We start from the raw sequence: 21,432 nt of genomic DNA, 5'->3' as shown, positions 1-21,432 counted from the left end.
CAATGTTCACAAAATGCCGAAAGTGCTGATTCGCGCCTCCATATGGGAAGTTGCCAAAACGGATGCCCCGCAAAGGGTGAAAATTCCAACAAAATATTGATACACATTGGTAGGGGAGCTGAGAAAATATATAGCTATCGGAAAATAGCATCCATATTTTCTGGCTGTTCTCACCTTTACCCCAAAAAAATTTACAAAATGTGCAAAAGGGTTGGGTGAAAGGTGCAACAAAATAGCATAAACAATGGGTTGGTATATTTTATTTATTTATCCAAAAAATTAGGTGCGTTTTTTCATATTGCACCGTATAATTACAAAAGTATAATTCAGTTACAATAGATTAATAATTGAGAATGAATAATAACAAAATAGAAAAAAAGAAAGATATATAATAATTACAGTTCATCAATTAAATCCAATTGAGAAATAAATCTGATCATAAGACTTGTACCGCTCTCCGAGAAGTCAAGAAGCTTGTAGACATCCTTTTTACCAAAAATTGTTTTGCGTTGGTTATTGAGTCGATGACATTCGACCAAGATATGTTTGGTAGTAAGAGGGGCTTTGCAAGATGGGCAAAGCGGAATTTTTTGGGGTTTAATGAATCTATATGAATGGGTCAGTCTAGTGTGTCCAATTCTAAGGCGTGATATAATACAGAATTCTTTTCTAGGAATATTTTTAGGGATGATAGGGCGTTTAGGAGATGATGAAACTAATTTTAACTTATCAGGTACTTCTTTTTCAAACCATTTGCCCTTGACGTTAGAAAAAAATTTTTTACATAAAGAAATGGCATTATTTTGAAAAATTAACTTCTCAGTGATATCGGGTAAAAAGGCTGCGGTCTTGGCTTCGATGTCAGCTTTTGTGTTACCAGGAATATCACGGTGTCCTGGGACCCATAGTAATGTAGCTTTATTGTTTAATTCATTAATGAGATCACGAATTTTTTTGATTATAGGTGAAGAATTGTTGAGATTTTGTACTGCAGTAATTGTACTTAGAGAGTCAGAAGCAACAATAATATGTGCGGTATTTGGGTCTGTGGATATCAAATCTCTAGAAAATTGAAAAGCCTTTTCAATGGCAGAAGCTTCTAGATCAAAAACTGAGAGTGATTCGTGACATCTCTTACTGCTTATTAAATCCGATTCAGAAGTGATTGCATAGCCTTTATTGTTAAGTTGGCCGGATCCATCAGTGTAAAGAATCATATGATTGGGATTAATATGATTACAGACGTAGTTAAATAAATCCAAGATTTCATCATTTGACATTTCTTTGTAGTTATGTTGGATGATACTAGTGTTTATGGCATTATGTTCTAAAATCCATGGGGGATGGGATTCAATATAATTGTGATCTATATGGATATCACCGAGAATTTTCCTTAGAAGGCATCCGCCTATAGTATAAAAACTTCTTGAACTCTTTTTATTTTCGTAATTAAGGATATCGTCGTAACCAGGAACTTCGGGGTTGCCCAAAATTCGAGAGGCTGACTTAGCAACAATGAGATCAAGTTTTTGTCTTAGAGGCGGGACTCCTGCCTCACAAAGAATGCTGTTAACCGGTGATGTTCTGAAAGCACCAACGCTTAGTCTATATCCTGCATTATAGATACTGTTCAGAGGATTTAATGATGCTTTTGGAGCAGCGGTAGCATAAATTTCTGATCCATAATAAATTTTAGAAAGGATTGTAGCCTCATGTATTTTAATCATGGTATCCCGATTAGATCCCCAACTTTTACTGGAGATACACTTCAACACATTTAGTCGAGAAGAGCAGGCTGTTTTTACTTCCTGAATATGATGATTGAAGTTAAGCTTAGGATCAAGCCAGACCCCCAAAAATTTAAATTTAGTTACATATTCTAGTTGGCAGCCGTTAATTGAATAGGTATATCGATGACAATTTTGTTTTCTGCAAAAATGCATAACTTTAGTTTTCTTTGGCGAAAAACGAAATCCATTTTTATTAGCCCAATCTCCCATTCTGTTCAGTTGAGATTGCATTTCATAGTATTGATCATCGATATTTTTACAACCACTATATATAACAATATCGTCGGCATAAAGTAAAATTTTTATTGGGTCCTCTGGATCAAATAAACTAAAGATGCTGTTAATTGCAACAAGGAAGAGTGTTACTGAGAGTACACCCCCTTGAGGTACTCCATTTATCATGTGACCTTCAGACGACTGCACATCTTTAATTTTGACTCTAACATTTCTTTCATTCAAATAGAATTTAAGAAAAGACAGCATGTGTCCGTCGATACCCCATTCAAGAAGTTGTTTTATAATGACTGCATCCCAGACACGGTCATAGGCTTTCTCGAGATCAAGAAAAATAGCAGTACAATGTGAAGTTTGCTCAAAGGTTTCAAGAACATCACCGGTTAATTTAGCAATAGCCTGAGTGGTTGAACGGTTGGATCTAAAGCCAAATTGATTTTGATTCAAAAGTCCATTTTCCTCAAGAAACCAAATGAGTCTATAGTTGACCATCCTTTCAAAAATTTTTAGATCACAATTACTAAGAGCAATTGGTCTAAAATCAGATACTCCTTGTTCACTAGGTTTTGGGATTGGAATAATATTAGCAGTGAGCCATTCCCGAGGGAAATCATCTTCAAACCACATTTGATTAAAGATATTTAGGAGAAATTCAATGCCATTACGTGGGAGATTTTTCAGCATATTGTATGTAATCGAATTGGGACCACATGATTTACCTGAGCTTTTATTGAGGGCTCTCATAAGTTCCTGCAAACTGAATTCCAAGTTTAATGGAGAGTCCGGGATAGGATCTAAAGCTGTATCATAGATTGAGTCTGTGATGTTGTTTTTATAAACTTTCTCAGATTCCGTCAGAATATCATTGGATGAAGCAAGGCAAAACTGTTTGACAAGCAAATCAGCCATACCCTTTGGATCAGTAGAAATCCCCCATTTATTAGCAACTCGTCGTATAGGTGGAGACCGAGAACCTTGGATAGCTTTAATCTTATTCCACATTTCCTTAGAAGAAGTGTGTAAGTCAATGCTTTCAATGTATAAACGCCACGACTCCGTTTTTGCAGCTTCAATTTTCTTCTTAACTTCAGAGAAAAGAGCCAAGTACCGGTTTTTATTTTCAGTTGTCGGATGTTTCTTGAAATGTCTTAAGGCTTTTTTCCTATCCTGAATTAAATTTTTAATTTCATTGTTCCACCAAGGAACTCTCTTACGACCTGAGGCAGTGGCAGGTTTACTGACCGGAATTGATTGATTGGCTGCATCAATGATAACCGAAAGGAAATCTTTGTATACATTTACATCAGTCAATGATAAATCAGCTAAATTTACATTAATTAGATTGCAGTATTTATCCCAATCGGCAGAAGACTCTATCCATTTTTTACAACCAGTGTAGAGATTCTCATAATTGTCTATGTCAGTAATATAAATGGGGTAGTGATCACTGCCGTGGAGATCATCGGCAACTTCCCAAATAAAATTAGAAGAGATTTGGGGTGAAATGAGGCTAAGATCTACTGCATTAAAAGTCCCGTGAGCCATGGATAAATTTGTATGTGACCCATCGTTTAGTAGGATAGAATTTTCCTCAAATAAAATTTTTTCAATTGAGCGACCACGAGGGTCAGTTTTATTGCTACCCCAAATAGCGTTACTGGCATTGAAGTCTCCTAGAATAATGTATGGGGAAGGTATCTGACGAATGACGTTCTTAATTTTATTTTCATGAATAGGGATTCCAGGCTTTAGATATATAGAAACTAATGTGATAGGATAATGCCAATACAATTTAACAGCAATCACTTCTAGGTCTGTTTTTAGCTTAATTGTCTCAAACTTCCACCCGCTTTGAATGAAAATTGAAACACCACCGCTCATTGTGGGATTTTCAGATTTGTTTGAGTGAAAAGAGGTGTAACCATTGATATTAGCTATTTTTGTTGAATTATTAGGTTTTATGTTTAAATGAGTTTCTTGTAAACATATACCAATGGGTCTCTTAGTACTAATAAGAACATCCAGCTCGGCCTTTCTAGGCCAAAAGCCATGACAATTCCACTGTATAAAAGAGCAAGGTGGTAAAGCAGGAGGAAGATTTGAATTATTTGAGGAAGGTTGATCACGCAATCTAGAGTCCTGATTATCCATAGTGTATTGGGATTAACAATACCCGGGTTCGGGTATGTTAGGTTGCGTATCATCGTCGTCTGAGGCTTCTGAAATTGATCTCACATCGGAGTAAGAGTCGGAGATATCCGGAGAGTCTGGTGGTTTGGGATCCGGGGGGGAAAAAGGAGGGCTGCCCGGATCAGGGGGTTCGGGATTGGGAAGGGAAGAAGGGATAGGAAGGGTAGGAAGGGAGAGGGGGAGGGGGGCTTGTTGATTTAGAGAAAGAGGTAGGCTTGATTCTGTTTGTGAATAATCGGTTAGTGAATTGTTATTAGATGTGCTTGTGTATGAATTGCTTGAATCTTGGTTTGAGTTGTTGTCTTTATTTTGAGTTTGTGAATTGCTTAAATGTTCAGGGAAGGAATGAGTTTTAATGGCAGCAATTTTTGCATCAGAAATTTGTCTCTTGAATTGTTTGTGAGTAACCTTTGCAATTTTTTCAATTTTATCAATGTTTCGTGTCTTCGGTTTCCAAGCAATTGAGGCATCCTGAGCTTTTAGGGAAGAAGAACCGACAGCCTGCAGAGTCTCCTTAGATTGAGAATCAGTCTGAGGGATTCTGCTGATTTCATTTGATTTTACGGCATTCGAGTAGGACATCTTGGTGTGAGCAGCTTGTGAAGGAGTGAAGGCTCTCATGTGTGCGGGTGTGGGTATAGTTTTACGTCGCTTTAGTTCCGCTCGAGCTAAATTATAAGGAATCCTCATTGTAACTCTGATAGCGTTGATCTCTTTCTCTTCAATAAATCTGGGGCAGCTTTTGCTTGTACTGGGATGATTTAGAGAACAATTAATGCATTTGGGAGGATTTTCGCATGGTGCGGGATCATGGAGAGGCTCAGCACAGAGACCACATGTCGGTTTGTTCTTACTTGAATCACAGCGCTTCTTTGTATGGCCTAGCTTCTGGCAAATATTGCAGCGAAACGGCGAAGGAATATATATTTCAGTCTTAACGATGAGGTATCCTACCTCAATCTCCTTTGGGCAGATCGGGGAATCGAAAGTGAGAATATGGGTAGACGTGTCCACCCAATTCCCATTTTCTCTCCTCTTGAGACGTTGGACATTAATGACTCCTTGATCACTCAAACCTTCCTGTATTCTCTCCATGGGGAGTTTCATAATTTCACGACAACGTATAATTGCCTGGGATTTGTTGAGTGCTCCGTTCTCAGAGATTGTGGCCGGTTTCTTCTCAACACCGAAAGTTGTGAGCTCTTTAAGTGCATTAATTTGCTGAATAGAAGATGTTTGTACCATCACATCGCCGCTGTTAAGTCTCGTGATAGTCTTAAATTTTTCCTTAGAGATGAGTTTTAGCCCACTTTGCAGATCGAAAATATCAATATTCCTTATATGCTCGCCCCCAATAACGAAATATTTTTCGTTATCGGAAGGATGCGTGAAAAAAGCGACCTTTAGAGCCTTATAATTTCGATTAACTGTTTCCTGTAGGGTAGGCATTTCTCCTCTATGGGTTGCATTGTAAATATTAAAGTCGTCAGGGGGGCGTCCGCCCCCCGAATGTTCCCCCATTTAACTTTATTTCAAGAAAAACTTCTTCTTATGTAATTAATTCGCAAATATAAATTCAATAAAGTAAATTTCAGATAGAGAGAAAGAGATAAAACAGTTGATAACGGGAAAAAATTTATCAAAAATGCGCTCTGCGTAAATCCGTCTATTCTGCACGAGATCTGACACAGTACTGGGTTGGTATAAATCAAGGTTTTTTTATGGACTTTTGCATAGTTTTGTCAATAGTCAAAGCATATAAATTTCATATTGATATGAAAAACTCAAAAGATGGTGAGGAGGAAAGATAATTCACGATCTGTGAAAGTTATGTGAATATGAGAATTGAGAAATTTCTTAGAAAAATGTGGAAATTTGACAAAATATCCAATTATAATTTTCAATCAAAAAACATTTTAAATTAATTTTTGGAATCACGTCTTGATGGAGCCTTCGAAAATTTTTCCCAAGCCTCAAAGAATAAACATAAAATAATTTTATGCAAAGTGACCCAATTTCAACTCATCCACATTAATTTTCAGTTATTGAATCAAATTCTTGTCTTACATTTTCCTTAGAAGAAGACTTGAAGTAAATGCAATAGTTGGTAAACGAAATTCAGTTATAAAGCTTCTTATTCGTATTTCTGTAATACAATATATAGCAAAACGGATTTGAGTAAATTACATGAACACACAGGAACGACTAAAAGCTAATTTTGAGGAACACACAGAAATGGATGGAATCCCCAGATGCTTTCCATCGTCTTGCAGAATTGATTGCATTTTGTTAAAAGCGGTTTAAATTGTTTTCAATTCAGCAGCAACGTTTGGTCAAGATATATTTTATGGATTATGCAGGAGCTTTCGTAACCCCAAGTGAGCTTTCATGGCACCACACACCCACTCTCTCTCTCTCTCTTGTTAAATGAATAAGCTAACCCCTGCATCTCTATACCCACCCTGACCACATCCATACAAAACATTTTGATATTCCACCGAGAGGTTTTCTGCATGATGCGGAAAAGTGAGTTGTATCATGACAAACATATCTTGGAGTTTCAACGAAATTCCCGCAAGAAGTGCTTGGAAAGAAATTGAGCCACTCTCCGTGCACTCACAAGTTTATGTGGCTCCCCAGGGAGGTTGAGTTTGCTGATTCCCGTGTGGTTTGGAGAAGGAGGGGACACCGCATAGGGTGAGCATAGCTTTTTAGATATTTCAATTTAAACCACACACACACACACTGCTCAAAGTGAGTCCGTCCCCATCGATTTATAAACTCCAACCTACAACTACCTATTTCAGATTTACTGTGTGGAACTGCGGAAAATTTGAAACCCACCGTTTTACTAGCACTCTTATCAAACACTAAATATATGTATTTAGCGCCAGCCACAAAAAGCACTCCAGCAAATTTTATTTCATAGTACTACTTTGCACTACAAATGCAACACAACAAGTTAAATTGGCTTTAATCCAATACTTTTGGGCGCACTGAACAAAATTTATGACACGTTTCAGCAATTTATTCGAAAGAAGAGATGGAGAGAACTCAATGTGAAAATGTGGGAAAATGAGGTGCACTGCTGTTTAGTTGAGAGGGTTGAGAGCTTTCCCGAAAATCATCAGAAGCATCCTTGTAATTTCAGTAGAACCTTACGTACGAGTGTATTATTTTTTTATGTCTGAAAACTCCCTCGGAGTTCAATTCTCTTCAAATATTGAAATTCGCTTTTAATGATTCCAAAGAAATTTGTGGATTCTATGAGAGAAATCTCATATAAATAACCCAATTATCAGAAAAAATTGATACGAGTAAAACGCATTTTCAATTTACATTAATTAACAACAACATAAATTATGCAAGGAAAGGAAAATGTGTATTTTTGCTATAGAGAATATTCACTATGAGATAGTTATAGAATTTTACAATTTCTTCAAGAAATGTGATGGTTTGTTAGAGCAGTACAAGATCCTTAAAGATAATTTTGTTAAAGTAATGCACCAAGAGATGTAATAATTAGGTCAAAATTTATATTTCCGACAATGTGAGAATTATTGCTGAGTAAGAAATCGATAGTTTAAGGATCTGAAACAAAAAAAACAAAAATAATATAAACTTTTGGAAAATTAATTTTAAAAAAAATTTTATTACCTTAACAAAGGTCATGAATGTAACATCAATCATTCCAGCAGCTTTTAGCCCAAATGGTTTGTAAGAAATCATCATCATAATGAGAAGAATCTTCTGGTTGCGAACACTCAGATCATACCATTTTGTCAAGTAGAGACTTGTAAAAATTGACTCACTCTCTGTACGAATAATTTCTCCAAAAATACAGAGAAGACCCAATTGGTCCATAACTGCCACGAGAATGACGTAGATCACAAAAGAACTTTTATAAACTTGAATTACCATGATAAACATAAGAAATAATCCTGTGCTCATAAATATCTGGATAAAGGACAACATTTTAACGGACTCATTGAAAATATTAAAAATTTCAATCATCTCAACATGTTTCCGTAGAATACGAATCAATAGATCAGGATATTTCTCCATTATTCCATCTTGATTGAGCAATTCAATCATTCTTTTGATGATTCTCATAAAAAATATAATGTAGATCCCAATGATAACAGCTGCTGAATCTGCAAAGACATTCCATGTACCGGCACCAAAGAAAGATAGTGCATCACAGATATGATGAATCCATTTATATGAGTTGACATCTAGATGTGGAATAAACATTATGGTATCATTTTCAATAACAGGGATAGATTCCGCAGATAAAGCACAAACAATAAACAACCAGAAATAGCCTCTGAAAAAAAAACAATACAAAAGAATGTATACTAAAAAATTAAATTAAATGATTTCAAAACTTACTCAAAAAATATCAAAGAATATTTCATAGCTTTGTCAAGTTCTTCTTTGAAAATTTCCCGGATAATTTCATTGTCATCCTCAATTTGGGGCAATTCCTCAATCCAATCCATAAGACGTTGATATTCCGCATAAAATGGGAGGGAAGCAAAATTTTTCAAAATAATTTTCCAATAACCAAGAATAGCACAAACAGCCAAAACAAACAGAATAAGCTTTGCATTATCATCCTGAATACTACGTTTAATGTAGTAAACAACTGATGCGGTTACAGGTACGAAAATAATTGTTAGAACAATGAAGAAGATATTTATGCGAATATAGCCACGAGGACACCTAAGTGTCCTAGCAGAAACACACAACTTAAGAACATTGAAGAATTTCTCAAAAGTTAAATTTTTCAAAAACATTTTGAAATTTTATCAAATAAAGATTTTCCTCCGTAGATAGGACAACCGAGCACTTTGAGTTCTGAACTTAAAGTAATCTAATGGACAAGGGTTGAAATTAAAACTCGAGCTTAACCTCGTAGTCAGATGTTGAGTTCCCATCACGAGCTTTCTGACTATATATTAATTAGTACCTACTTATTGCATTTTTCAAGGACTTCTAGACTACGTGCTTTTTCTTATTAACAGGGGCAAAATGAAATAATAAGGAAAAAATACCCGTCTGTAAAAAAATATTGAAAATAAAATGGTAACTGAACTGAAGAATAGGTACATAATATGTAATAGTTTATTAATAGTTACATTTCACTAAAGCTTCCTCACTTTGAGAATCTAATTCGAGTTTTTTAACTCATTTAAGTCTCAGCTTAAATATGTTATTGAAATATCAATAAAAATAAGAATTAAATTTAAAAATTCTAACTGATTGATTAAAAAAGAAAAGCAAAGTATTAATTAGCTAATTCATGTCTAACTTACGCTTTTTTTCTGTAAAATTGCAAAGTTGATTTCAAGATATTTTTCTTCAGTCGTGTATGAAGAACTCCTCATTTAATTTATAATGATAAAGAATATAGATCATTTTGAATTAATGAAAGTAGGGCAGTAGAATATAATGCAGTAGTTAAAATTCCCACGTTTACCGATTCTCTTTGAAAGAGGGCTAATTAATCAAAGCTCTAATTACAGAGATGAAGACCTCAAGTCTGGCTTCTGTCATTCCAGATTGCAAGAATAAAGTCTATTAATTTTAATAAATTTTTCAGTTTATAGAAAAGTAAAAATATCTTTTCATCGATTTTTTTAACGTATGAAAGCGAGGAATTTCTGAAACTAATTAATAAGTCAATCATGTCCGTATGAATGCTTAGACTAAAAAGATTCATAAGATGTTTTTTTTTTTATTTTCAGTTTCTCTAAAATTTAAATGATAAAATAAAATTCTTTTCTAGAACATTTAAAAAATTCTTAATCCTGGTTTTATAAAAGAAAACTTTTTATACATTATGTGTGTTGATTAAAAAAAATATTTTTCTTTACCTTCTGCTCTTCTCAGACTTTCCTGCAGAAAAGATAAAAAAATTTCTGAGCTACTCATAGGAAAACAAGGTACAGTCAGGTATTGGTTAACGTCGCATGGGATATACTCTTTCCACCCATTAATAATAATGAGTGGAAAGAGTATATCCCATGCGACGTTAATCAATACCTGACTGTAATACGAAGTCATGTCTTGTACTCTTGTAAGATGTCCAACACTTTGGCCCAATTTATTAATTTATTATGAGTGTCGTACAAGATTCAGGGCACAATTTGTCAAAATCTCACAGCAGGGAATACAAGATGACCTACAACTAGGAATATTATTGTTTTACTAACCTTGGACACCCTCCTGGGGGAAGGATGAGGTTGCAGTATACCCAGCAATATACAGAAGGTGTTTTCCTCATACAATATTAAATTCTTCGCATCTATGCTGGAGATTATGACTTTCTTGATTCCTTTTCATGCCTTAGAAAGACCCCCATATATGGGGCTCGGACTCTTGGTGGGAAATCCTAATCTAATTCTTCTAACTTGCTCAATAAATTGTATTTCTGCATATTAAATATTTATTATTTTTTCTCTCTCTCAACAGCTTAGCCATTGATTTATTTACACACATATAGCTACTATAATAAAAGTGTTGACAAAATAAATTTATGAGACATGCGGGGGGAGTATTCCGTACCCTGCTTGACTGACGTCGAATTTGTTTCTCAGCTCTTGATTTATGATTCAAAGTGAATTTTCCGGTTGAATTCTCTAAAATCATGAAGAAATTTCTTTTTGAGTTCCAGCCTCGAAGCGCTATAAGTGTGGGTGACTGTCGGAAAATCTCTGCAATAATTTATTTTCTCTACCGTGGAATCACACATAAATTCGCCGAGGGATTTCGCATATTGGAGGAGAAGGCACTTTAGTAGAAAAAAGACTTCGTGAAAGCAATCAATAAAGGAGTTTTTTCATGCTCCATTTCATTTCTGGCTTATGTTTAAGCACTCATGGGGTCATATGATTTATTTATTTATTTAAACAAAAAATTAGGTGCGTTTCTTAATATTGCACCGTATAGTTTGAGTAGTAATAATTCAGTACCTACATATAATTACAATTTCAAGTTACAAGTTTTGCCTTTTCCGAAAGTGTTTTTCCAACAAAAAAAAATTTAATACAATCCCAGTATGTAAAAAGGATACTGGGAATTATTTGAAAAATAGTTTTAAGTTCTTTTAATATCAAGAGCATGAAGATCGACTTTTTATTAAGAAAGCCGTTTCAGCTCATAAGAGAAATTCAGAATTCATAAAACAGTTTTAACAATACCCGGCTTCGGGTGAATCATAATTTTCATCAGAGTCTGAGATCGCAGAAGTGTTAATATCATCGTCGGGGGGATCAGGGGGTTTAGGACGGAGGATAGGGCCAGGAGCAGGAGAAATGGATGGGATAAAGGGGACAGAAGGGGATAATAAGGGAAGGGAAGGGGGAATATCATTTGATGTGCCAACAGGCATAATTGTTGTGGATGTTTGTGAACGAGTTGGTGTTGTCGTTTGAGTTATAGAATTTTTGTGTGAATAATTACTTTGGTCGTCAAGAGCCTTTGGGAGGTTGTGATTTATACCTTTTGATTTTCTAAGTGATTTAAGTTCTTGCGTCTTAATGTTTAAGCGTTTGGCTTGTTTGAATGTCATTTTGCGAGATTGTTTTTTCGGAGAAAGGCTTAAAGGTTTTTCATGGTCATTTTTAGTATTAATATTTGTTGTAGTGGATGCGGCCGTTGATGATGTACATGGCATATCCTTAGGTGGAGTGGTATCCATCGCAGACACAGCTACGTTCCCAGAATTTGAAGAATTAGTCAGTGAAGAATGAGAGTTGCCCGTAGGATGGGAGGTGGTTGTATCCATTGATGATCTTGAAGACACCATTGAAGGCATGTCTTTGGATGGTGAAGATTGCAAAACCTTTGAGAAAGATGGTTTGCTGACATTTTTTGAAGAAGAAGGTTGTGGAGTGGGAATAGGTTTACGTTTCCTAAATTCCTGTCTGGCAAGGTTGTATGGGATTCGCATAGTCACGCGAATAGCGTTGATCTCCCGTTCTTCCAAATAAATGGGGCATGTCTTGCTGAAGCTGGGATGAGACCCATTACAGTTGACGCACTTTGCCGGTGAGGTGCATTGCTCATTCCCGTGATAATCTTGGGCACAAAACCCACAAAGATGCTTCGCCGATGAACTGCAGCGTTTCTTGGTGTGTCCGATCTTTTGACATATAACACACCTGAATGGGGCAGGTATGTACAGTTCGGTTTTGAGGTGGATAAATCCTACCCGTACTTCCGCTGGGCATACAGGGGTGTTGAAGGTGAGCAAATGTGTTGGTGTGTCGATCCATGTGTTGCCCTCTTTCTTCTTCAAACGCTGCACATTGATAACATGCTGATCGGCCAATTTCTCGGAAATACGTTCAAGTTTAATTTTCATGATGTGTTTGCAGCGAATCAGTGCATGTGACTGATTAAGCACACCATTCTCAGAAATTGAAACTGGAAGCTTTTTAGCCCCAAAAGTTTTTGCTGCCTTCAGTGCCTCAATTTGCTGTGCATTTTGCGTTTGTATGAGAATGTCGCCACTTCCGAGAATTGTGCAGTTTTTGAACCCATCTTTGCTTATGAGCTCAAGACCCTCGTGGATATCGAATACATCAAGATTCCTTATGGTGTCTCCTCCCAAGACGAAGTACTTTTCTACATCCGAGGGATGTGTAAAGAATGATGTCTTCAAAGCTTTGTATGTCTTCTTTTTTGGCACTTCATTTACAGCGGGCATTTCGCCACGATGTACAATGTTATAAAGGTTAAATGGCTCAGGGGGGCCTGGGCCCCCCGATAATTCACTCATCACTTAAATAAAACTTTTTTAGATGAACTTTTCCGATAGGAGTGAAAAAAAAATCAATAAATCAAATAATAAACCTTTTAAGGCTTAAAAATCAAAAATTTCGCTCTGTGCTCTCACAATCACGTCTAGCTCGTTTAGGAGTTTACACAGGACTGATGAGGTCATATGAATAGTCCCCCCAACCACGCATCGTCTTTGTTATTGGGCTGATATACGAATCTTCCATCGAGGGTCCTTCAAACATTCCCCGGAAATGATCTTGAGGGTGGTTTTCCTCAGCAAACCTCCTCCATTCCATGTCCGGTCAAAACAATTGATGCAGTGCCAAATGATATTAATGGTTCAGCGATACAGAGAGGTCCTCTCTTTGCTTCCTTTTGCGGAATTTCTATTTGTGTACAACATGTGGCAACATGAAAGTGTATCAGTATGCATGTCGTGCTGGTATAGAGACTAATTAGTCATAGTCGAGAGTAATGATGCCGAACGAGGGATAAATTTATCTCCTGGCGTATCCATCTCATTCAATTACACGATACTGAGCTGATTTATCCATGTGAAATGGAATGGTGTTGCGTCATTTCCAGGAAGAAAACAATCTATTTGTACACAAACTCACACAGGGGGGGAATTAACTGCAGTCTGGGGGTAATTTTAGGGTGAGAAATTTAGAAGATTCTCAGGAAATATAATGCAATCAGTTGCTCCAGGGGCTTTTAATTGATTTTCATAAATTTGATTGGCACGATCAAAGTTTCCTTTATTAATTCACATTGTTTGAGCCCTTTTGTTATGTACACAACTGCCGTATTAGACCCTCAGGGTGGTCGAGAAAAATAAAATGCAGATATAATTCCCCAAAGGGAATTTATATGTCATTTCCTTCTCTATTGATAATTTTGCTTCCAAGAAAATATAATTGGGTGAAAATTTTTAAATTTAAATCATAAATTTTGCTTAAAAATCTGTTGATGTAGTAAAATATACTGAAAACAAACCTGAAATGCAGTGGAGGCGCCAGGTTATCTTTTTATTACTCCTACCTCGAATTCTATCAAAAAAATCACAGCTAAAAAGTAAATGATAACTACCAGGCGCCTCCATTGTAGTATATATATGTATATAACACCAAATAATGCAGTGGAGGCGCCAGGTTGTATTTTTATTATTTTTTCTTCAAATTGTTTCGCGGAAAGAGAAGTAAATGACAACTACCTGGCGCCTCCATCAATAAATACATGCGTAGTACGAAATTATAGTGGAGGCGCCAGGTCACACGTTTTGAAAAAAATCATATCCGGTAAAATTATGTACTTCAGATCAAGATCTGTTTTCTATTTTTCTTTCTACAGAAAAATAAAGAAAAAAATACAATAAACTAAAACCTTCATTTTATTGATCTCATTGATTTTTACAAATCAATGAACTTGATCATGCGGCAGAGATCATTCCAGTTACCTCCTTTCCAGTGAGAGGCGAGAGAAATCCGCCACTATTTCCAGTCTCTCATTTTATGATCTTCCGAGCAATGCTGTGGTGACCTCGTGGTCTCACCATCGTACTCCATTCAGTCTCGGTGCGTTCGTCGTATGCTTTGCATCACACACGCGATCGCGATCTTTCCTGTGCTGCGCCTCTTGCTAGTTTCTCTCTCATATGTTGTGCCTTCCGTGAACATACATCTGTGTTTAGCTCGTTTATGTGTTGTGTTTTCAAAAAGCGATGATTAATATTTTATTGTACGCAAAACATCTCGAGTGGATATTCTCCTCTGTACTGTACTAGGACCAGAATACAGCGTGTAGTGTTTCGAGTGGGCAAAAAACATGTGTATGATGTTTTAGAGAGTGTTATTTTTTTGGGGTATGTGATTTAATACATGTGGAGTTACGTCTGTGCGAGCAAAGAGAATATTACTGTGACGAGGAGTTCATCCTCTTTGATTTCCCAACACCGCGACCATCGTCTATTTTGGACTACCAGCAGACCAGAGAAAATATTATTTCCTCATTGTATAAATAATAATTTTGTATGTTGTAAGAAAGTGCTGTAAGGCAACATTAAGTACAGTTTTGTTGCACCACAAAAATCCACATCAAAAACCTCTGGATAATTTCATTCGGAACATGGTAAATGCACACATCATTCTTTCTCTCCTTAGCTTTGTACTTCTCTCGTGTATTTTAAAAATAAAACACGATGAGTCAATTTTTTTTACACTACATACACCACACACTCTTACCCCGAACGCCTATGAGCGCCTGTATATTGGATTCTCCAGCGTGCCTTTTGCAAAACTATTTGAATATTCAGACTTTTTTGTGCGTACGCGCTTAAATTGCTACTCCAAAACCAAAAGGAAAAAAAAAGAAGCACAAACAAATCAAATGCCGAGAAGGAGAAAAAACGGTCATTGTGTGGGCTTAACTTCAAAATATGTTTTGTGTCTCTGTTTACGCGCCCGAGAGATAGAATGTTTACAAGGTGGCGCAATACTATGCTTTCGTGAATTTTCTTTACATTGGGAAGCAACAAGCATTCTGTCGCAATATGCAGGGGATATTTTGGGAATCATTGTTTGATCTATTTTATTTGTTGAAGTACTCGAAGACCTCCTATACTAAATCTACAATGTACAAAGATTAAGATTGTTGGGTATTACAAAGAATTTTTATGCTGCAATATTTATAATTGTCTTATTTTAATTAATATTGCAATATTTTAATATAGATAAATTTAAATTTTTGTTGCATAAAAAATGTCAATTAGTTGTGTGTAATTTGACAGATGTTGATCGTTGACAGTGTCACTTGTCAGATCATAAACTGTCAAATATTTAAAATTTAAATGAGTAACAAAGGTATTTCAGCTACTGATCCACCCTATATTCCCACACCAAATATTTTTGGGATCAATTTCCAAAACGAGGAAGACACATTCTTGTTGAGAAGCTATATGGTTAAATCGCGCCATCGACATAGTAGGAAGAACTCCGGAGCGTGGGATCGGAAGTCAACGATCACGAAATGGTTGAAACACTTTAATAATTCTATAAAAAGAAAATTCGTATTTGGAGCTTAGATTGGAAAGAATTATCATGAACTCAATTCTCTTTGGTCTTTTTTTTACTTTACATCTCTCCTCCACAACATTTCGAGATAATGTACTTCGCGGCGTCTTCTAACGATCATTTTCCGGTCTACGCCATTGCTTTTGACATCGGCGATCGTTAATTTAACAATCTCTATTGTTTCTCTCTGCAATAATTGGATAAATATGCGCGTTTTGTTTAAACATCACGAATCCAAACGTGTGTTATTCGAAATGCAGTTGATTTATGGCAAACATGAACTACATATCTGCCTACGATCGCGATGTTGAGGAAAAGATCTGCTATTGTATGTGCAATTTCCAAATTACACCCATCTCTCCTCTCCCCACTAAGACGTATTATTATATACAAACTCTGTTCATTGAATAGAATGGCAAATTGAAGATTGTGGTGGAGTGACTTTCAATTTCTCTGAAATTCCTCACTCAATTTCCGGAAGATCCGTCAAAACCACAGAGATCTTCCAAAGTCACAACTTGAAGACAATAAAAGGAATTCATTTTAGTTTCATTCACCTCTTCACGTTATTTAAAGAGTGTTGCTCATTAATATTAATGTTTATTGTTTGAGTTATATTACAACTCATTAAATAACATCACTTTGTTTTTTTTTTTTTTGACTAATGCTCTGTGAAGTAATTCGTTGTAAAAAGGTAATGAATTAACACCAGAAGTGATGGAAGCAAAAAACGGCCTTAGAATTCTTCAAAGAGAATAGAGCTTTATAAACTAAGCGCAAGCTTTTAATTGCTAATAGTCTTGAGCTATAATACTGGTTTTATTTATAATCTTCCAGCACTTCTAGCTGCGTCTTATTTTTAATTTCATTTCTCTTGTACCTCTTAATCTTTGTCCACAAAAAAAAAAAGATTCAAGAAGAAATGATGCTCATAAAGTTTTTCTTGCCTCTTATGAATTAAGTTTGAAATTTCTTAATAAAGTTCTGAGTTTTTGCACAGAGGCCCCATTTACAACGGCAGAGCTCTTGAATCACCTCAATTATTTTACTATTACTTTTTCCAAAAGCCACAATGATCTCCTTTTATAATCTCATCCATTCAACTAAATTACTAATCCCCATTTGATGCAACTATTTGTGCAGACGAGAAAGCACACCAATTTTCTGCTGCGAACACTCAATTTTACTGCATAGGGAGAAAAAGGCTTTTTGATTTAGCGAGCTCTATTACGGAAAATTGCTAATAGATCATTCTTGCGAAAGTATTAAACGTACAACGCTAATATGGAATGTTTCTCATTAAAACAAAATGAATATATTGCAAGAAGCTCGCGAGTGTTGAGTCTTTTTTATCCATTTCTCTTTCATTGCCTTCCCCACACTTTCCCCAATCTCTATTTTATTCACTGCATACAGCCACTTTAAGTTGATTCTCCAACTTCTTAAACAACACAATTATGTATTTATCATATATGCCTTTTTTTCTCAAAAAAAAAAACATTATATTGCCTCTTGAGGCAAACTCCACAAGTGCTATTATTATCTGCGGCTCTATTATAGTTATTTGCGTGTCTTAATGCATTCCTTTAGGTTCAGCGTTTTTTTTTTTTTTTCACTTTCAGCTACACCCACAATTGTGGGGCAATTACCATAGATTTTCTCCCATGGGAGCTCATCAGGTTGTTCACATCATCCATCCCATGGAATTTGATTAAATGAGGAGGACATGAAAAAGTGATAATTAGTCGTCTGATATGCCTCATTTTCCATTCATGATGCCTATAGGCGCGCTGCTGCCTTTACACGGCAAACTCTATACGGCACATGGTCTTCATTAATTGTCGTTGCACGGGGCGATGCGGGAGGGGTGTGTGAGAAGCATAGAAAGTGCATAAAATGCAAATCACGGTGTTCCACAGCATACGGGTAATGCTTATCACGGCCATCGATGGCACTCGGGAGCGCAGGGTGGGATCCCTTATCCGACTAAACCATGCGCCACTAGATGAACTTGTCACGCTCAACTGAATAGGGTATGATTTATGAACTTTACGCTGCAAGCCTGACTAATTGATGCCCCCCGAAGTTATCGCGAAAGTTGCATTCCATGGCAAACAAAAACAATAGTTTGCTTGTGGCCGGATGTGAAGCAATTACTTTGGGGGTCTCCCATAAAAGAGTCACACGTACATGGCACATTCGCGGGGTGATTGATTGATTTTCGCGCAGGTATACAGATGGGTTTTCTGAAAAGGCTTTCGCTCCTTTTTTGAGTTCCCGCCATGCTAAAAATTATTAACATTTCTATCCCGGGGAACGTGGTGTGAATATTGTTTTTCATTTTTTCCAAACATCGCACACCAAATGCGGCAACAGCCCAATGACTCTCATTTTCTTTTCTATTCCATGTGGGGAAAAAATTGTAAGTGGAAAAGAATTACAATATAACATGGAAGCAAAACAATTGTTTGATGTATTGACCCCCGGGTGACGTTGAGGGGCAGTCGGAGAGGAAAAAAACTTCAGTATACAACTAATGAGCAAAAAATTTCTCTATAGAGGCGGATGCTCATGACGCAAAAGTTTTCGAGAGAGTTTTCTTACGGATTTTTTGAAAGGAATTTAGGCCAGTTTTTTTTATCTCTAAAAAAAAGTTTTCAGGATTTGTGGATAAGCAAACAATTGGGGAGGAGGGTGGAATTTTAAAGTGAAAAGAAGTGCCCAAAAGAAACTCCAGAGAAATCCCTGAAATCTAGGAAAATCATAAAAAAGATTGAAATATGAAAATTTAAGGGACTACCGTTTATTGGGGTAAAATTGTTCCACGATATTTCTTAAACATTTTTTATTTCTATTTTATTTAATTATTTTAAATCATAAAAGCACAAAAGTTTGTTTTATTATTTAGAAAATTTTCCTAATTAAACATTTTATATTTTGTACCTGAACTATAGTTATGATATCATTGAAATCAGTACCACTGTAGGTGCTAAAAGTAAGTCAGCAATTCAAACATCATCACGGACTTCAACATATACAATGTATCAACATGTGTGTGCTGCAAAAAATTACGATAAGCATTCTTTCTTTGTGAACATGGAAACTCCACAGCCCATGTGCATAAGCGGAACGTCCAACATACTGTAGTGAAGCACACTTTTGCGCTATTTTTCTACCTTTTTTCTGCGCCTCTCTCCCATTAATGATGATGACTCCATGGGATGTGATGCTTAGGTAGATACACAAACCACATATATGAAGAAATTTTCTGAAGAACGGAAAAACTGCCGAGTGCCTTTTCCATTCCGCCAAGTAGGTACCTTTGTTCATTGAGATTGAAATAACTGCGAAACATTCCACTAAACTTGGCGGAAAAAAGAAGCCCAAACAAAAAGAAAAATTTCCCTCTAAGAAAGCACTTTCATGCGAGCTTCCTTTGTTACATGTGCCAAACGATGAATGGAAGTCTCCTTGGCCGGGGGATGTGCCCTATTAAAATTCCTTTACACTATCACTAGAGGAACTTGCCCTCTGTCAATTTCAACGCAATATTCTCATTGCAATATAGACAGGCAAAAGTGGTGCAGTGGAATACCATTTGAATTTCAACGTATGAATTCTCAAATATTTTCTCTGTCCCACAGTGCATACATCAATGGTGATTATGTCCACTACCATGTGAATGGATTCCCGATGAAGCATTAGGAAAATACACATTTGATGCAATACATCGTGTGTGTTCTGTTCCATATGCAAAGCACCCCAAAGGGCATTTAATATTGATCCAAGAAGTACCCTAAAGTCCAACTGCTCCATTTTCCTCACTGATAAGTCTCGGACGAATACAATCAAATATGCAATACCAAATGATTTCCTAAAGACTCTGCATCTCAAATGAATACCTATGAATTTCAATTTTGTCCCATTTTCCAACTATTTCCATTGGTTTGCCATTTTCCGGAAAATCTCTTAATGTTTTCCATTTATTTCAACCTGAGCTTTTGACAAACATTTTTAAAGAAAATCTAGATTAAAAAAATCCGAATTTCCGCGCAAAAAATTAGGCAAAATCGGCTCTAAAATATTTTGAAGCCAAAACAATGGAATAAAAAGGTTTCATACTCTCAAGTGCAATTTGTTACATTTAAAGAAATTAACATTAGAAAGTGGAACAATTTCAGTAAAAATCAGTGTTTTTTTTTGTAGAAGCGTTCACTTTTTAAAGCTTTTTCTTATACATCGTGCAACTTCACGTAACATTTCCAGATTTATCTGTGCGTTTCATTTTCACCTTAAGTGAGTAATAGATACAAAACGTAGAACAATCCCCTTAAAGGAGCACAATAAGAAAATTTAGCAAAATGCAGAGAGAATTTTGACTTTATATACCAACATTAATCATATATGGTGAAGCCACTGTGTGCGCAAACATTGCTGCAATAAACAGCCATCTTCCTTCTTGACAAACTACAGCGATAGCGTCGGAGTTGTTTGCCGCCATGGGAATGGAAGAAAATGTGACAGAACCTCGTGCGAAAAAATGGTGGAGGAGAGTGTGCTTGACTGAATTGTATAACCAGTTCAGCTGCAGTATTGCCATGAAAGGACATTTCCACGGTAAACAAGCAACTCGCAATGCTTTTTTTTCGTACACATGGGGGGATGCCCAAATCACAGCGCCATGGCAAAACTATTTTTCGCACAGTTCGCCTCGCGCGTCAATCATTTCTCGTTCTCATCTGTTTTTAAAGAGAAATTCCATTGAGTAGTGTATATGGCCAATATTCGGCCACACATGGACCTGCCAAGCTGCGATACCTGCAGCACATCTCTCTGACAAACTCTCTCTTTTACCTCGTAGGCCATTCAAGCGCACACCTTGTTCAACAAAATCCAATTTATCCATCATATCTCCCATATGATTTATTTTTGCATTCCCCCCTCTAGCATACATTCATATCATTTAGTTTCAAATATGATTAGCAAAAATAAATAACAAAATCTTCTCTCTATAGAGAGACCCCAACAAAGACACATTTCACGGGTGGGAACTCAAGCAAAATATTTCTCACATGTAGTTTTACTTTCTAAGGTGGAAAATTAATTGCCATGTATACAACATGTGTAAATTACTTATGGGGATGATATTATATTAAATGCGATAATAGCAATGTAACTAATTTAATTTTCTCGCCTGTAATTATTAGCAATTGTAGAAGCATTTTGTAATACTGTTCCACTCAATCAAACTATGGTCGATAAACGAACCACGTGCTTGGAACCACATATACATTGGAAATGGCATGAATCCATCAGTAATCAGTTGAATAATTCAACACAAATAGCTTAATTTTGGGAAA

At 36.2% G+C, this 21,432-nt stretch overlaps 1 protein-coding gene across 1 annotated transcript in view; it reads left to right on the top strand.

The window, feature by feature from the left end:
* The first annotated feature begins 14,571 nt into the window (after window positions 1-14,571).
* LOC129787026 (uncharacterized) overlaps window positions 14,572-21,432 on the top strand; it is a 59,384-nt gene continuing 52,523 nt past the window's right edge. The window contains exon 1 of the mRNA XM_055822311.1: window positions 14,572-15,131. The gene's annotated coding sequence lies outside the window, so the exon portion shown is untranslated. The remainder of the gene's footprint in view (window positions 15,132-21,432) is intronic.

The sequence above is a fragment of the Lutzomyia longipalpis genome, chromosome 1, assembly GCF_024334085.1.
Source record: "Lutzomyia longipalpis isolate SR_M1_2022 chromosome 1, ASM2433408v1".
Taxonomy (NCBI): Eukaryota; Metazoa; Arthropoda; class Insecta; order Diptera; family Psychodidae; genus Lutzomyia; species Lutzomyia longipalpis.
Note: the sequence above shows the minus strand (reverse complement) of the source record. Positions and strands in the feature narration are given on the sequence as shown.